This window comes from Lathyrus oleraceus, chromosome 7, assembly GCF_024323335.1.
Source record: "Lathyrus oleraceus cultivar Zhongwan6 chromosome 7, CAAS_Psat_ZW6_1.0, whole genome shotgun sequence".
NCBI lineage: Eukaryota > Viridiplantae > Streptophyta > Magnoliopsida > Fabales > Fabaceae > Lathyrus > Lathyrus oleraceus.
In genome coordinates, this window is record NC_066585.1 from 233045993 (window position 1) to 233062609 (window position 16617).

The following is a 16617-nucleotide window of genomic DNA, read 5'->3' on the forward strand; positions in this document are numbered from 1 at the left end:
GAGTACTGAGGATTCCAACTTGATGATAGTAACCAAAGAAACTGCTGATAGTTTCAAACAAATTGATAAGGCTACTAAGAGCCTTCAATTGAAATTCCAGAATTTAGACATCACTGAAGATGTCGACATGGGGGTTAACATGGTTGAAATCTCCCAAGAAACCTTCATGGAAGTTGACAACGAGTATCGACAAGAAGAGCATAATAAAGTGGCCTTCCTAAAAGAGGAGGAGACTCTGATGGATTTCCTCCATAGATGCCAAAGAAAAAAATTGGAGGTTATGGTGTGCCCTCATTGTAGTGTTGTGTTCGACAAACAAGCGACCCACAACCTCGAGGGAGTTAGGAGGGCAAAAGACCAAAGTTGCCAAAGAACCCCTAAGGATCAACAGGCTTTTGAGCCTATAAGGGCCTTCGACCCAAAAAGGTATTTCAATCCAAATAGAAGTTTGGTGAGGCTGGATGATATAGAACGAAGGGGTCCTGCTGCCAAACCTATCTCCTTCAAGCCCAATGTTGAGGCTTCCAACGGAAAATGGGTGAAGCCAGTTGAGGGCAGAAAACGTGGCCATGGAAAATGGCAGAACTTCGAAGTAGACAGAGGTTCATCATTGGCATACCGTAAGGAATTCCAGGCCGCCAGAAAAACATCCCACATCTCTTAAAACTACAAAGGGAAAAATATCATGATAAGGCCCCAGTGGAGAAGGGAACAAAGAAGGAGAAAAGCATGGAGGGAGGCTGATGAAAAGGAAAAAGATGAATCTAACACCAATGTGCCTTCCAGGAAGAAGGAAAAAGGGAAGCAAGTCTTGTCAAAGGGAAGTTTAACACTCCCGCAGAAGCGACCAAAGAGAAATATGATCAAATGGTGGCCGAAGAGGAAATGCTAACGGATGACTTCGAATCTGGGTCAGAGCCTTCATTGGATATCTTAGTTGGTGTGGTTTTAATGTTTCCCAGAGAATTCGACCAGATAACAGAGGTCGAAGACACTCACAACATCACAGAGAGGGAAATGGACGCTCATAAACTAGTGTGCTATTATGTAATGAACAATGGTTGCGTAGATGAGCAAAATGATTTCTTTGAAAGACTAGATGAGGCAATGAAGAATTGTCTTAAGCCTCTGTTTATTACTGGGAAGGTCGAAGACGTCCCAATTAACAAGATCCTAGTAGATTGAGGCGCAACGGTAAACCTAATGCAGTATCACATGTTGAGGAATATATGCAAATATGACACAGATGCCAAGCCCCACAACATGGTGCTTTCCAACTACGAAGGAAAGATGGGTACTACCCTTAGAGTAATCCAAGTCGAGTTAACAGTGGGAACTATCACCAGATTAATAACGTTTACGATTGTGGATACAAAGGCCAACTATAACTTGCTACTTGGACGCGAATGGATACATGGAGTTGGAGTTGTGCCATCCTCCATGCACCAAAGAATCATCATATGGCACCCCAGCGGTATTGTGGAGAACATCGAAGTAGACCATTGCTACTTCAAGACTCTTATCAATCATATCGACAGGCGCCAGTTCGACAAACATTTGACCAACATTGCTCCATGCAATCCGACTAACTTTGCATTCACTCCAGACGATAATGCTTATTGTTATTTGTATCTACACCCCATAAATGGGTTCCAATGGGACAATGAAGTAGTGGGCGAAGATGAGTATGGATACATAGGAACGTCAGGAATCGACCAAACGGGTTGGGGAAGCGAATCTAGTGACGATGATTGAGTTCGAAGCGTTAAAAAGGATTTCGGCGTACATAGCCGAAAACAAACAACAAACGACCTTGGAGGCTGAAGTCAAAAACTTGACTGTCGAAGCCAACAAGGAATTTCGTCAAGAAGGTCCTTGAAAGGACTTTGATCCAGAACCACCTGATAATGTTCAAGATGAAGATCAAGACCAGAGGCTCGACGTAATCTATGACGAAGAGCCTTTGGGATTCAAGAAAGATCCACTGGCAACAAATATCAAGATGCTAGCACAAGATCCACTTGAAGAAATAGACTTTGGACATGGGTTGACAAAAAATCCAACTTATATGAGTGCCAATATCAGCCCTCAACTTAAAGTCGAAGTAATCTAGTTGCTGAAGGAGTTCAAGGACTGTTTTGCATGGGATTACGACGAAATGCATGGTTTGAGCAGAGATCTGTTCGAATTGAAGTTGTCAATCAAGCCTGGGAAAAAGCCCATCAAGCAGAATCCAAGGCGATTTGCACCTGCAATTCTCTCAAAGATCAAAGAGGAGGTCGAAAGGCTTCTTCGTTGTAATTTCATCCGTACAGTCAGGTATGTCGAATGGCTAGCCAATATTGTACCTGTTGTTAAGAAAAATGGTACTTTTAGGGTGTGCATAGATTTTAGAGATTTAAACACTGCAACCCCAAAAGATGAATATTCAATGCTCGTGGCAGAAATGCTAGTCGATTCTGCCGCAGGCCATGAGTATCTTAGTATGCTCGATGGGTATTCTGGATATAATCAGATATTCATTGCTAAAGAGGATGTCCCAAAAATAGCATTTCGATGTCTTGGAGCCTTAGGCACCTATGAATGGGGGGTGATGCCTTTTGGCTTAAAGAATGTTGGGGAAACATACCAAAAAGCAATGAATTCGATCTTCCATGATTTCATAGAAAATTTTATGCAGATTTATATCTATGATATTGTTGTTAAATCTCTTTCAGGGAAGAAACATATATGCCATCTTCGACTATCTTTTGAAAGGATGAGGAAACATGGTCTAAAAATGAACCCTCTAAAATGTGCTTTTTGTGTGCAGGCAGGGGATTTCTTAGGCTTTGTGGTCCACAAAAAAGGCATTGAAATAAACCAGAATAAGACCAAGGCTATAATGGAGGCGAAAACGCCATCAACAAAGAAGGAATTGCAGTCACTACTGGGCAAGATCAATTTCCTGAGGAGATTCATCTCGAACATTAGCGGAAAAACACAAGCCTTCTCACCTTTGCTTCGACTTAACAAGGAAGGATTCGAATGGGGGAAGGCTCAGCAAAAATCATTTGACAAAATAAAAGAATACCTGAGTCATCCACCAATTTTGACACCACCTTGTAGGAATAGGAGTATGAGATTGTACATATCTACATCTCACTAGACTTTGGGAGCATGTTGGCTCAGGAGGATGATAATGGTGTCGAAAGAGCCATTTACTACCTCAGTAGGGTCTTGAATGATGCAGAAACTAGGTATAACATAGTTGAAAAATTATGTTTATGCTTGTATTTTTCTTGTACGAAGTTGAAGCATTATATAAAACCTGTTAATGTTTATGTTTCGTCTCACTTCGATGTTATTAAACATATGTTGTCTAAGCCAATTTTGCACAGTCAAATTGGGAAATGGGCACTAGCTTTGACTGAATATTCCTTAATGTATATGCCATTAAAAGCTGTTAAGGGACAAGTGGTGGCAAACTTTATAGTCGATCACTCCATAGCTGAGAATACCCTGGACTATCTTGAATTAGAACCCTGGAAGTTGTACTTCGACGGGTCTAGTCATATAGATGGAACATGCATAGGAGTTCTAATTATTTTTCCTAATAAAATTCCAACAAAACTCAAGTAGAGAGTAGCGGGCCTCTGCTCGAACAATGAGCCTGAATATGAAGCCCTCATAGCCGGACTTGAGATATTGTTGGAACTGGCGGCAACTCGAGTCGAAATAATGGGTGACTCAGAGTTAGTTATAAAACAAATCACAAAAGAGTACATGTGTGTTAAAGAAAATCTCATTATGTACTTCATAATAGCTAGTCAATTGGTGAAAAGATTCGAGATGGCTAATATTCGACACATACCTCGATTGGAAAATCAAGTGGCTAATGACTTGGCTCAAATTGCATCCAGGTATAAAATTTCAAAAGAAAAATTGCAAAACATCATCAAAGTCAGAGGAAGAGTTATGTCGACCAGATTAGCCCCATCAGACTTGGAAAAGACAAAGTTGGGATACACTGATAAAGAAAGCTTCGAAATATTAGCAATAGACAGGCTGACAGTCGGGGATTGGAGGAAACCAATAGTGATTATCAAACCCAACGACATCTGCTGATCGAAAAACCAGGTATCGAGCTTTGAGTTATGTTCTTTTGGGGATGGAATTGTTCAAAAAGACTCCTCAGGGAGTTTTGCTTAAATGTCTTAGTGAACCAGAGGTATATTTAGCCCTTTCGACTGTCTATAGTGGGGCATACAGGGCACATCAAGTTGGCCATAAGATGAAATGGTTATTATTTTTCCAGGGTATGTATTGGCCCACCATGTTGAAAGACTGCGCCGAATTCGCCAAAGGATGCCAAGAGTGTCAGGTACATGTAGGCATACAACATGTCCCTGCGAGCGAACTACACTCTTTAGTCAAACCTTAGCCCTTTAGAGGTTGGGCTTTAGATTTGATTGGGGAAATTCGACCACCATCATCTAAGAATCAGAGATATATCTTGGTTGGCATTGATTATTTTACAAAATGATCGAAGTTATACCTTTGCCAAATGTAGGCCAAGAGATGTGATTGAATTCATCTAGAAGCACATCATTTACAAATTTGGGATCACAGAGACCGTTACAACGGATCAAGGATCGTCGTTTACTGGTCGAAAGATGCAAGAATTTGCTAAGGATATGGGTTTCAAATTGTTAACATCTACGCCATATTACGCTCAAGTCAATGGTCAGGTCGAAGCAGTAAATAAAGTGGTAATTGGTTTGATCAACAAACATGTAGGGAAGAAACCTAGAAATTGGCATAGAACTTTAGATCAGATTTTGTGGGCATGTCGGACTTCGCCTAAAGAAGCCACTAATTTGACCCCATTTTGGTTGACCTTTGGTCATGATGTAGTCTTACCAATAGAAATTTACCTGCAATCAACAAGGATTCAGAGGCATCATGAAATTCCATCAGAATCATATTGGAACACGATGCTAGATGAGTTAGTCGATCTAGATGAAGAGAGACTAAAGGCCTTGGAATTATTGCAAAGGCATCAGAAGAGAGTAGAGAACTGTTATAATAAGAAGGTTAAAATGAAGACATTTTCACCTAAAGATTTGGTTTGGAAAGTTATCCTTCCAATGGATCGAAAGGATAGGGTCCTAGGGAAATGGTCTCCCAAATAGGAATACCCTTTTCAAATTTTACAAGTTTTCTCTAATGGTGCTTATGAGATCGAAGAACTTAGTCGACACAACAAAATATTAAGACTGAATGGAAATTATTTGAAAAATATAAGTCAGCGCTCCAAGAAATAAGAATAATAAACGAGTAATTGCATTAAAGTAAGTTGCTGCCAACATGGTAATGTAAAAATATTGCCAATATGGCTGGAATTCGTTACAAAGGCCAAAAGGGCTAATGATCAATACAAGTAAAACCAAAAAGTCATTAAGGGGTAAATGATGATAAGGAGACAATAGTTAAAATGATTGATGATTCTTCATATGGAGGTATTTGGTCTTGTGAAGCTCCAGACGTTTTTCATATAGAGATCATTTTGATCAAAGAGTTGTGAGCTCTGTCTCTAGTTTGCGTGCTTTTTCGAAAAACTCCAAGCCAAAACCTAGCTCTTTAGCCATGGAAGCATCATCGAATTGTAAAAGTTCATCTTTGTGTTTCTTTGCTTCAGTGATCTTGGCCTAAGTTCCCTCATTTGCGCTTCCCAAGAGGAAATATCGCGGTCATGATTTTCGATCTTGGATTGGTTTGTCTTCTTCGTCTCCTCCATTTCCAACGCTTTGTTGGTTGATTCACTAGTTGCATCCCAAGCAACGACTTCAGCACCTGATTTCTGCTTGATTTCTTTGGTAATCCGGGGAAGCAGTTTATGGTCTTAGACAACTTGTTCTATCATCGTACCCAATTCCAAGACGACATTGACAACTTCAGGAGAAACATCCAACAAATTAACTTGGCTGAGGAGAGCCTTCAAGGAGAGGGGGCAGAAGGATCAACCAACAAGAGTAAAAATAAGTCACCCTTAATAATTTTCTCTTTAATTTTTGAGAGTGCCTCGTTTGCGGGTCTGCTCGAAGATTGATCCTCAAAGGCTGTAGAAGTACTAAGACTTTTTTCAGATGAGCTTTCTCTTTGACTCAGCATAGCCTTCAAATGCTCAAGAGGTTGGCTTTGTTTCAGAGCTGCCAATTCCTCTGAAGAAAGAACCCCATTTGATCTTGTCGAATCTGTAAAACCCCCATGGATAATTTCCGGTGTGGGGGTTATAGGAGTTTGGTCCTAAAGTTGTTCTTCTTGGTCCTTAAGCTCCTCATCATCATCAGCATTATTAGCATCGTTGAATACCGGCGGCTCTTCGACTTCTTCTTCTTCGTCTTCTCTCAGCTCCTCATCTTGGGCATCATTATCTCCTAAAGCAATGGTGTATGCACCTTCGACGTCAGGTGAATCACCTTTAGAAACGTTGCTAACTTGGAATTCTTTATCCACTATCATGGCATCTTTGTTCGTCTCAACTTGGGTTTCTGGTCCCAAATCATCTTCGCAATCAAAGCCACTTGTGTGAGAGTGTTGAGTAATGGTTTTTTGTGGCGAAGTATCAAGTCTTTCAGCAACGAGTTGGTTAATCTCACTCATTGAGCCTTTCTCTGATGAGGGTCAATAGGTGGGTTCGCCAGCACTATTGAGAATATCTGCTGTAGAAGAAGATTTGCCTGCTGTTTGAGTGGCAGCGGCTGCACCTTCCTAAAAGCCAAAGGTTAAGAAAAAATAATAAGTTAGTCAAAGTATTAAAGGATAATAAATCAAAAGAAGCTAAGTCATGTGTGCTTCTCCCTTGGTTCCTTCGACTCCTCGACATATCTTCAAGAGTATGCTCCAGGATGGAGAGGGCAGCGGGTCGCTTTATAACTTCGGCAATTTTTGCCTGAGGCTGACTGGAGGTTTTGACAACCTTGGGTTGTTTCTCCCTCTTCCTAAGAGTCAGATCTAGGACGGGAGATAGATCCTCTTCGTATGATTCTATTATCACAGGAGCCGCCGCTGCTTTTATTCTGATTTTTTGAGGAGTAGGGGGAGGTTTTCGAGCACCCTGAATACAAGATCGAAGTGTTAGAGATGCCATTATACATAACAAAAAGTAATGGGTAGAGTAAAGATGTACCTTAATGGTCTTGCTGCCACCCTCAGTTTTTTCTTTGACCAACTTCTTGGTTGTTGGTTTCCTAGGTGGGACTATGACAGCTAAAAGAAATAAAATGAAGCAGTTACTACAAGTCGAGAGTAAATATCTTGATAAGATTTGTGATTCAAAAAGGCATTCCATCCCACACCTTCATACATATCTGATTTGATGCGAACATCTTCGATTCCTATATGAAGATGCCCTTTGAAACTGTCTAAAGTATGCTTAGTCACAACCATTCGTTGGGATTTTTTCTGTGACTATTGTGGAAGGAATTTTATGGAATCCCCACAGATGAACCAGTCTGGGAATGGAGGGGCAAGGGCCACTCCAAAATTAGTGTTTGGCAGTCGAGGAAACTTAAAATGATACATTTTGAAAGCCACTTCGTAACGTTTCTCAAGGGGAACGTACGAAGGGATTTTTAAACCCTCCATTTTCTTCGATTTTTTTTCCTTTAGAGTAACAGTTGCCTCTCGAATGGTTTGACTAAGATCATCAGGCCTATAGGCAGTTTCAAAGTGATTTTGGAATGCCTGAATTTCTTTGATGAGTGTGTAGGTACATTTTTTGGTTTTTTCCTGCACAGAGAGGAAAGCTTTAGTAATATGCTGAGTAAATGTAGAAACATCATAGAATTCTTCAACATAGTATTTTGGCCACCACTTCTCAAATTCTGGAGTATAGAGGAAGCATGGCTCAAATTTAACTGGAGCAAGATGTGTTCTACCAGTATATCGGGCTATCTATTTGACAATAGTGGTTTCATTATGGATGGCGTTGTAAAGAAGGAGGTCGTTTTTCTTGTCATAAAGACACTTTGGGAGAGCCTGAACTAATCCAAACTATTGAGCCAAAAGGTTAGGTTGATGAGTAATTAAGGTAACCTGGGTCTTCAATGGATGTAACCTGAGGGTTATGAGTTTTGGGGTTAGAAAGGCTTTCCAAAGCAGAAGGGATTATGTCTCTTGTTTCTTGGCAGGAGAGGGAAAAGGTCTTCTGAACCATATTTTTTGGATGCAAAGGGGGCCATGTTCGACGTGAACTCATAGCGTCTTGAAAACATCAGAATGTAGCCTAAGAATGTAGTTCGAAGGGCTTGTCCTTCATCATTTGGTGTCAGCTGAGCCAATCGAACTCATTCAACCCTTTTATTATTCTCTTCTTCGAAATCTTCGTCGACAAGGCCTTTGTTGGGAAGGCTTGCCTCGAAGGTGGCATTTAACCAGAGTTGTAACAGCCAGAAAGGCCCAGAAATAAGGAGATTTCCTTTCTCTCCCTGATTTTTTAGTTGAGTAACACCGTCGCTTACAGATTTATAAAGGTTGGCCAAGATCATTTCGCTCAAACAAACATCGTGACCAGCATGTAGTTGGTTCGCCAGAGTAAGGTACTTCTTGGCGAGCTACAGTGACTTCGAGCAGAACATGCAATGGGATAACCATAAAGCCAGAAAGGAAATATGTTCCACGTCATAGACTGACTCGATGTCCTTGTCATGATAATGGGCTATATAGGTCGAATAAGCAGCCCTAGAAGTGGAGAAGGCAATGGAATCCTCAGAGTCTATCTCTGGGCTATAAGTATGTCCAATCGGTTTTAGCCATGTGATAGTGGCTACGTCGAAGAGGGTGGGGATAACCATTCCACGAGGAAAATGAAAAGTGTAGTGGGTGATATCCCATAAGTATAAGGATGAGACTAATAAGGATGAATTATACTCTAATCCTACCTTCGACAACATGATTAAATCATATATCCCCATGTCTTTCCAAGTTTGAGCTTTGGCTTTTTCTAGTTTGTTTAGCCAGTTTATATAATCAGTTGGATCTTTAATTGAAGGAGTTGCCCGAAAAACCCTAAAACCATTATTCATGAATCTAAGGTCTATAGGTTAATTTGTTGACGATTGAGGCTCCTCAATAGTGTTAGCCCTAAGTTTTTTGGATTATCCTATCGGTTTGCGTTTATGGTAAGAGGGGAAGAAATCCCTAAGTTTGCTAGGGTCAGCATTTAAATCAGGCAAAGGTCCAAGCAAAGCATTAGTTTTTCCAAAGAAAGTAACAAGAATAAGTACCTGGGATTCATAGATTTTCTGTTGTTCTTCAGTCTTGAGTTCAGGGATGTATTGTTGGTTTCCTCTCATTACTGGACCAGGGAGCATAGCGAAGGGAGGAAGATCTAAAATCTTTTTTGGAATATTCATGGATTTAACAGAAACCTTAGCAGCTTTGGTGGTTTATTTGGAAGGTTTGCTTAAAGTAACCATTGTTATTGAGAGTTTGAAGAAAATATAGGTTTTGTTCTGAGTTGTTTTGGGAGGAGGATGAAAAGTTGAAGTGCTTAAGGTTTTTGGAACGCATATAAAAGAGAAATAAGGAAGAAGTTCACCTTTTATAAGTTTTTTGGAAGAGAAACGGTTCAAATCAACATTAATGGTTGACAAGTGAGTGGGACACGTGTCTCTCCAGGATTACATAGTGAAGCGGCGGTAATTAAGGCTTAATCCCACGATCTCCTAGAGTCTAGGAAACATGATAATTAAAAGATTCGAGTATGGGCGGAAAAGACATGTTGGGAAAGGGGTAATGATGATGTTGACGTCACAAGCCAGCTGGAGGAAACTGAAAGGTTTTGTAATGTTGGATGTTGGTGACATGCAACAGTTGCTCAAGGCAGCGAACCATACTCTTAAAAAATGCTTTTTTCTTCGAAATGTCGAAAATGACATTTTTCGGGGGCAATTTCTTAGCTCCCAATTTAGATGCCCATATAAATTAAGAGAATAAAGTTTCCTGTGAAGATGTTTCGATAAATTGTGCGTTTGAAGTTCTAGTCGAAGATGCCTTGGTACAAGGGTAAAGATGTTGCGTGGACTTAGAAATATTTCTAAGTAGTTTAAGGTGTTTTTTTGACAGAGGCGCCACCAGTTGTGGTTCGACGAGAGATTCAAATTCAAATAAAGGAGGGGACTTTTTGTTCTTATCTGAATTGTTGAAAATACACGTGGAGCATAGTGGATGGTTACTGTAGCGGGGTATTCGTTACCTTTAGATTTATTGACTAAATCAAAAGTAAGCATACAATTCGAGTCGTCGCCGCACTTCTATTTATCCAAAGGAAAGGTTAGAAAGCGAACAAAAACCAAGTAAGAAGTTTTATCAAATCAAAAACTAATAAAAAAGTCAGAGATCTGGGTAAGGGGGTTGGTTATGCAATGGGAAGGTTTTAAACACCCAAAACATCCTTAGTACTCTAAGGGAGCCCTTTTTGCAAATGTGTATTGTAGGTTGGTATTTGTGAAAATATTTGTGCAAACAAGATGAGGGAGATGAGAAAAGAATACAATTTTGTTGTTTGAATGGATAAACCCATTGCCTACGTACCATCACAAAGGTAGGATCAAAACCTCGTAGTTCGGGGTAAAAATCTCAAAATATGGGTGAATTGATTTGATCAAAAGCCTTAAGGTCTTTTGTTATCAACGGGAGAAAACTCAACCTAAACCAACAATCCACCATGTGAGGAGAGCTTCAACATACTAGTGAGGGATCCACCCTATAATAAGTATGGAAGACTTATAGTCCAATCACTAAGGATAAGGTGAGGTTTACATCAACCACTATGATAACTCAAACCTATGGCTAATGTTTACAAAAAAGGTTTTGCCAAAGGTGGCCATTGGAACCATAAAAACAATTTGAAGTGAGTTGTATTTACAAGTTAAGTATTCACAAAATGAAGTCAAAGTTGACTTAAGGTTCATTTAAAATAAGTATTTAATGAAAAGAGTTTGAAAAAAGCCAAAGGCATAAGGCCCAGGTTTCTAATTTGAGAACAATGTCAATGTTTGCACAAAAATTAGTTTGGCTTGGGTTAGAGTGGAGAGAAGAAGAGAAGGGCTAGTCATAAACATGCAAAGATGAGAGAAGAGATAAAACCTTTGGAGTTCCTTTCTTGAGATCATAAAGATGATTCAAGATGCTCCTTTCCTTTGGACTTAGCAAGCAAGAAGCAATCAAACAAATATTCAATCAAGCTCCTAGGATCTCCACTTGGCTTGTCTCTCTTACCTTGGCTATTCATGACAATGGTCCTTCTCACTATATCAAGTTTGGAATCCCTATCACACAAGAACAAACAATCAAAAAGTTCACAATGCAATAAGAGGAATGGACAAAGAATGAGTTTGGATTAGGGGTCCTTTGATGTCAACTTAAGATTAAGCATTCTAAAGGCATGAGGCCTAGTTGCTCTTCAACAAATTTAGCATTCTAAAGGCATGAGGCCTAGTTGCTCTTGAACTCTTTTAAGCATAGGTAAGGTCCTAATTCTAAGTCCTTTCTCCTTTTTGCATTGGGTTCAAACAAACAATCACAAAACAAGCACAAAGCCACAATATATTTATTCACAATAATGAGCTCAAGTGAGCAAAAGGAAAATAACATAAACATAAAATATGAGCTCAAGTGAGAAAAGGGAAAAGGCAATATGAATAAATGAGCAAGAAAGTAAATTGCATTAAGTAAATTGCAAGAATTAAATGCTCAAATTAAAGTTAGTAATTAGTAGTTAATGTTAGTGTGTCATAAGACAATTTAGTGTTATGTTAAGCAATCGTAAGTGGACTAATGTAGTAGTCACACCTATCTGAGACCGGTCAATAAAACTATAGGCAAATAAATACAAGTTAGAGATCATGACTAGTAAGCCAAGCTCCTACAACTTGCCATGCCAAAAGAAAAGAAGGAAAAGCCTTGTATGGATTTCAGGTTCTTTACATGACCAAGAAGCAGCCTATCTTGGACACAAATTAACTCACTTGATCTTTGATCAAGTTGAGTTTGATTTGGATCAAAGAAGGTTAAGCTCCTCATATGTCAAGGCTAACCACAAATCATTAACTCATTGGCCAAAAGAAAAAAGAAGAAGATGAAGATGAAATGAAATGGACAAAATGAGAAATCAAAACACAATGATCAAATGTGAATAAAATCAACATTAACCAATGTAAAACAGAAGAGAAATGTAATTAGAAGTCAACAAAGTCAAACATATTTTTGGTATTTTTTTGGAATTAAAATAAAACATAAAATGAAATGAATAAAATTATGGTCAAACTTCAAATTCAATTCAAATCAACTTGAAAAAGTCCAATTGAATTATCATGAGTCTAACATGGTCAAACAAGGTTTGACAAATTTTCTCAACATTTTTTGAAAACAGAAACTATTTTAAAACAATTAAAAACAAAGAAAAATAACACAAATGAACTAAAATCTCAAATAAATCTCAAATCAATTAAGAAATTAATGAGAATATTTTTCATAGACTTATCATGATCCCTATGTGTTAAGAAAATATTTTTGGATATCAAAAAGTATTTAAAATGAATTAAAAACCATTAAAAACAAAATAATTCACAAAAAATATTAAATGGAATCACAAAAATGATTAAAAATCAGATTATGAAACTAGATTTTAAAAAGAAATTTTTTGCAATTGGTCTCATATTTTTTTGATTCCAAATAAAATAGTTATGAATTTTTTAAAATAAAACAGAAATTAGAAAAATATGGAAAATCAGGGAGCGCATGATCCATTTCATTAAATGACGTGGACACAATCAAAGGCTCAGAGGCGCGCTTCTATGGTAGGCAAGAGTCAAGCGCGAAACACATTGGATTTAAAAAAGTCAAATAAACAAAAGGTCGGGATTAGAACGCTGGAAGGAGATCCAAGGGCACCACCGTCTTCTCCGGTGAACTAACTGTTTCCAGCCACCAGTTGCAGGTTTTTAAACCTCAACCAAAATGCATGATCCTTATACCAAAATGAAGCTGGGATGATGTACATCACCCCTGTAACCTTGGATTATCCTCAAGATCCCTATGGAATGAGAAATCTGAGATGGAAAATCCAGGTGTGAAAACTGAAATGCTTCAATTCACAAAATCAAAGCCACCATTGGCTTGCCTCTCACACGAGGACTTCAGAAAACCATTTGAACACAAGCAATTCACATCATACGAAGAGATTTAGATCAAAACAGTTTGAGCATCTACCTTTGAAGAACAACTTTGTGCAGCACGATCCACTCAATCTCTTGCTTCCAAATTGATCTTGAGGTGTGATATGAGTGCAAGGCTAAGGAATAAGTGTTGATGATCAACTGATTTTGTTGAAATTCAAACTTGAAATGAGAAATTAAAAATGAGAATTCCTTTGGTATGGTTAGGTTTCCAATTCTGCAGAGCTTCAGGTTGAATTCAGGATGAAATTTGAATGAGGCAAGACTCTTATTTATAGCTGAAGTGCAAGCAAATGAGGTGCCAAACTCGTGTCCATGAAGCTTTGGGTCCTCCATGCATGGGCCTATACAGGCGCATGTGAGGCCCAAACTCAAGTGGAAATGCAAGCTGAACTCATTCCAAGCTGAATTGGACGTGCAATTTGAATGGCAATTGCTTGTGCATGAAGATTCCAATTGAATTTCATATTTGGTCATAAATGTTCCCCTCTTCGAAAGTCCCATATATAAAATCCAAACATAGGCATGTGAGTAATGGTTGGAAAGGTCTTGACATAAGTAACAAAATCTATGTTGGACAAATATCCATTTGGAGTTTGGAAAATTGTGAAAACTGATCATGAAGTTTGAGGTACAAAACATGCCTTTGAAAAATTTGCCAAAAGTGACCAACTTCAAGCCCTTCTGTTTTAGTGATTCACGCCTCAAATGGAAAAATCTTCAACACAAAATTTATATATCTTTTCAAGAGGATAAGTTTGGACTTAAATTTTGAATCATTTGGATTTTTTATGAGAAAGTTATGGACACTTGAAGTTGGACTTTTTCAAGATTCAATGGTTTTGTCCAAAGTGACCTATAATGTTTTGTATTATCACATGTGTTTCTTTTAGGATTATGAAATTTTATCCAACATAACATTTGAAGTAGACATCTTAAGATTTCCAATTCAATTTGTCTCACCTCAAAATCATAAAAAATGAAGGATTTAGGTCCTTGGGAAGTTGACCCAAAATTAGGGTTTCAATCAAAATGACCTATAATGTTTTGAAATGAATGATGACCTTCCAAGTTTCAAATGGATTTTTTATGAACATGAAAGTTGTTCATATGGTTATTAAGAACATAGTTTCTCTTGGGGTCATCTTCATTTGACAAACACATCAAACATTAGGTCTCAGTGGATTTCAATTTGGTCAGATGACTTGACTGGTCAACTTCTCAAGTCCAAACTTCAAATCTTGATGAATGAATGATTGAGGATACTCACATAAGCTCATATATGCATAAAATTATGAATGAAAGAATTTCCCTTGATTTATTTTAATCATGGGTTGAGGTTGCTTCATGAGCAAGGCACAATCAATGCAAAGTTGAATTAGGGTTTCCTTGGGAAGCAATCCTCAAGCCCTTTGGTTTATCTTGATAAAATTGACAAATTTAGATACTTGGGAGGCATATATGATTATTTAGAGCCTTGGGAATCATTTTCATTCTTGCTTTCATCTTCATCTAGCCACTTCTTTGAGCATAGGAGCCTCCTAGGAGCTTTGGATCACATGACTGCTTATGCTTCAAAACAAAAGATGTTAGTGACATATTTTTATGCTTTTGGTTAGTAAAAAAATAAGAGAATCAATAGTATACAATTCAAGCATGCTTGGTGGTCTCCAACCAACTCACACAAGTCCCAACCCTAGGGTTAAGGAGCCAAGATGCTATGATCCTTGAGGCAAATGCAATGTGCAATGATATGATGCCATGAGGGATCTTACGGTAAAAATTAGGGTCTTACAGTTACTTACATGCAAAGCGCCACTTGTCTCGATTTGGTGGAAAGGTCGTTAAAAGTGGTTACTCTGACTAGTATAAATAAGAGGTCTTAGTGTTAGGATCAGGGTGTGTGTTCAAGTGTGTACAAAATTTGTCAATTTTACCCAAGTATCCGTGTGCAGAAAAAGAGTAAATTGAGTAATGTACGTTTGATTTTACACCATTGTTTTGCTTGAAGTAATTTAATCAGTTCTTTATTTCTAGCATTACATTTTACCCAGAAATTTATCTTTACTGCCATTTATTTTTGATTTACAACATTCTTTTTACCGTCTTTCACTTTAAATTTTCATTAAATCTTTTAAAAAATCATTACTGGTATGAACACTGTCGAAGTGTTTATGTTCATTAGAATTCACTTTCTAAAACGGTTAGCACATGTCCTAGGATCAATCTGATCGATCCTCTAAGTAACCAAATCTTATAATTTGGAATATCAACGGTTGCTTACCAATTTTCACGGTAAACAATATCACAACTGTCGAGATAATAAACTATTGTGATATAAAGCGAATGGTCATGAGTTCGAAACCCAATGAATGTATGGTTAATAATATAATGTGTATGTGTGTGCGCGCGTGCATGCGTGCGTGTGAGTGTGTGCATGCGTGTGCGTGCATGCGTGTGAACGTGTGTGGGTGTGCGTATGGGTGTGTGTGCATGTGTGCTTATGTGTGTGCATGTGCGTGCGTGCGTGTGTTTGTGTGCATGTGCGCGTGTGTGTGTGTGTGTGTTTGTGTGTGTGTGTGTGTGTGTGTGCATGCATGTGTGTGTGTGTGTGTGTGTGTGTGTGTGTCCGCATGTCTATCTGTTTGTATGTGTGTGTGTCTCTCGGCAACCCTGTATATTGAAAAATGATTTAAAAATATTACACACTAAGATAATTACAAAGTTAAAGATTAAATTTCACAAAAAAGTCTCATAAATATAAAGTTATAACTAATAATAATTTGTTTCATCATAGGATCAAGTTATTTGTCTAATGAACACAGTGTAGTTACCATATTCGTCCGAAGAGATATGATGATCAATTGATAATGTTCTCTGAATGAACAGTACAAACATATATAATTAGTATTTGGTAAAATATGAAAACTAAATATAATAGAGACACTATAATTTTAAAACTACTCATTTATTGAGGAATTATGCTAAGTAGCATTCTTTCCCATCTGATATTCGTGATGTTAAGTATTTGTCAATGTTTTTAGCAGAATTATTTGAAAATTGTACTTTAACTGGATCAAACATTCCATAAGTATTTGATTTATGTAATTCTATATATACACGGCGAATGTACCTAAAAGGTTAAACAAGGTACAAAAACCACGTGAGAAATTAATTTTATACAAAATAATAAATGTACCATATAATGATATATATTTACATGCACCAAACTTCTAGTAACCTTATGTCTAGCCACTGGTTTCCACCAATCATTTCCTTTATATCTTTAGGAACCATAAACAATTCCTTTAACCCCTCAATCGTAGGATCATATTCTAGTGGAAAAGTACTTATCACTTCTTCGTTGCGCACAATGTAAGCCATCATTTTGGAA